General features: G+C 40.9%; 1 pseudogene; it reads right to left on the bottom strand.

The window, feature by feature from the left end:
• Positions 1-1,513: 1,513 nt before the first annotated feature.
• Positions 1,514-1,879, bottom strand: LOC148025761 (septum-promoting GTP-binding protein 1 pseudogene; annotated as a pseudogene).
• Positions 1,880-2,981: the final 1,102 nt, after the last annotated feature.

The following is a 2,981-nucleotide window of genomic DNA, read 5'->3' as shown; positions in this document are numbered from 1 at the left end:
CTCCCTTTTCCTTCTCTCTCCCTCTTTTCTTTTTTCCACTTCTTCTTCTTCTTCTTCTTCTTCTTCTTCTCTCTCTCTCTCTCTCTCTCTCTCTCTCTTCATTCTCTCTTTAAATTCTTTTCTTTTCTCTCTCTTTTAAATTTTATCTTTCCTTTCCCTATAATCCTTTCTTTGTGTTCGTATTCTCTCTCTTCTTCTTTTGTCTATGGCGGCTTGTAGGCATAGACTAAACTCATGATGACATTGACCAAGGATTGAAGACCAAATGTTACACAAGTGAATTAGGTTCCAAGATGGTAGCTTGGACTCATAAACACAATCTTGTGTAGGACTTACAGAGACAAGACACTTAATTGAAAGTATAAAACATCATGACATTATATTCATTCCATATATAATATATAAGTGATAGTCAAGTACATCATTTTATAGAGTAGCTTGGTAGCCCTTTACATCCACTATGCATATGGGATTTTTGTCTCTCTTGCTAAAGTAATCTACATTTTCCTAGCCTAGCTGTTCCATACAAAGGGGCATACACAAGGTGTGATTGGTAGATTCTCAACACCCCTCCTCAATCACAACTCTAAAAAGCACTAAGTGTACACAGGCTGTCATGAGTAGAATCTTGCTAAGTGTGGGCATGCCACAAACAGGTGAAGCATCCAAAGGCTGTCTTGCAAAAAAGAGTAAGTGTGGGTAGCGCGCAAAACATGGCAGACATCCAGGGGCTGTTACAAGGGCTCATTAAGTGTGTAGAGGCTATTATGCATAGGCTACATGAGGAGTTTACAAAGCTTATGAAATGAACATTAAGGTAGTTACAATGCTTTTTAAAATAGAAAATGAGAGACAAGGATCGATAGGCCCTTGTGGTTTTTTTGAGCATAAACATTCTCTTTGTCAGCATGGAAAATCTTCTTGTCTTTCATCTTTGGTTCTTCTTCTTCAACTTTGAATGATGTGGTCCTTTGGTCTTGATGGTGGACTTTGCTTGTACTGATCTTCATGTTCATGTCTATGTCCCCCTCAAGCAAAGACATCATCATCTTTGAGTTTTGCATGATGACCGAAGCAGTTGGAGTGTCTTCAAAATCTTCAAATGGAAACATAGATGGGACTTGAATGCTTACAACTCCATTTTTCCCTGCATCAATGGAGTTGCAGAGATGACATAAACATGCATAGCAACCCTTTGTTCAAGGTAAAAGAATATGATTTAACTTGGCAAGACATTCTCCTCTACAAATTTCTGAGTTGATAAGGATTTCTCCTCCGTGTAATCTCTGACTTCTGGGAAGATGACTAGCCACCACAGAGGATCCTCGGGACCCTTAAACGTTTGAAGGGAATTTTAAAATACCACTTCGTCCATCTGCCATTTCCTATCAATGAGTAGAAACTCAAGCACATAGAATGCCCATCCAAATATAGGAGCATTGCACACGCTTTTCTTAACCACAATTTGAGGGAATCTGCCAAACCCTAACTAAATGCCATCAACTACAATAGCCTAAGGGTTTCCATGATCTGATCCTCTAGTAGTATTGCTGGCATAGCTAGCAGGGACCATCACATCTATTGTGTCAGGGTATGACTCTGAGAACATGGCACACAAATTGCCAAGCTGTCCAACATAACCAGAACCATCCATTAAATTGCTCAATGTAGATCTCTTTGTCAAATCAAACATTATCAAGATAGCCACAACATCTCGACATACCATTGAGAGCATGCTTTCACATTCACAGTGACCACCCAGATCCCAAATGCTAAAGGCAATGTTTGTATTCTGGACACGGAAGACCTTCTCCACATCTTCCACACCCATGGTCTCTATATACTCCTCGCTTTTCTGTGCAGACACGTATTTGGCCATGAAGCTGGTTGTGCGTTGCCCAAAGTGCTCACCTATAGCACCACAGTCTCTTCTTGCTGAATACTAACAGAGGGCGATATACACTACAAATCCCTCTCTGATTCATAATGGAATGCAATCACTACAGAAGATTGATGGGACCTAAAACGGGTCGGCACTGGCTCATGCACTAGCCGGACCTCTATCATGCGCTCAACAACCCCACGGCCTCGCGGCCAGGAGCGTTGATGGCACATACATCATACATTGCCTTCCTAAATTCCTAAACATCTTGCGTTTGTATCACGTCTCATAGTCCAACTCTAACCCAATTAACACTCCTCAGAGGGAGTCCCAGCACATTGCCAAATGGCACAAAGTACAAACATAGGAGGCCCTCCCACGGCTGACTGCCGCTATCTCACTACGGCTCTCCTACATCTTGGGGATTGGCCCCTCGATGCGTCGCTAAACATATATAACACTTTGCACATAGTTCTCTCAATGTACCAATTATTCGTATCCAGGAATGTACCATTTTCCTCACTTTCTTTCCCCTTAGACCCAATGCCTAGCCTACAGCTTAGGACAACCTTACTCACTCAACGTTGGTCACGATCTAGAGAATACAGGTGCTATGCATCCAGGACGTATTGTCTGATACCTTTTATCATTTTATGCTTCATGCAAATTGTGAATGTCCACGTGCTCAAACAAAGAAAAATCAGCATTGTGCTTAGTGCAAAAGCATTCTTTCAATGAATTTCTCTGACGCGTAATTGCTGCGTTGCACGAACCTAGCACCGAGGAGACCTCGTGCTACTAGATCCTTATTTTAAATTAACGATCAATCTATATGATATGCATAGACAAAAACAATTAGCCTTTTCTTTCTCTCAGCACTTAAACACCACTCTCATTCTCTCTACCCCCTCGCCGTTTAGATTATACACGATGCATAGGTTTAGGGTAATATTTTCCATGTTTTTTGTTGTATGAAAAGCAATAAAAACTCACTAAAACATAAAGGTAGGGCTGAACTGAGGCTAAACCTCATACTTCAGACCCCACAAACATTCACAAACATGAATTTTATTTTTTAGTATTTTTCGCACACTCAAAA

This window comes from Lygodium microphyllum, chromosome 14 (assembly GCF_053477565.2).
Source record: "Lygodium microphyllum isolate KBCC chromosome 14, Lygodium_microphyllum_v1.1.10, whole genome shotgun sequence".
Taxonomy (NCBI): domain Eukaryota; kingdom Viridiplantae; phylum Streptophyta; class Polypodiopsida; order Schizaeales; family Lygodiaceae; genus Lygodium; species Lygodium microphyllum.
The sequence above is the reverse complement of the archived record's forward strand: the minus strand, read 5'-3'. Positions and strand labels throughout refer to the sequence as shown.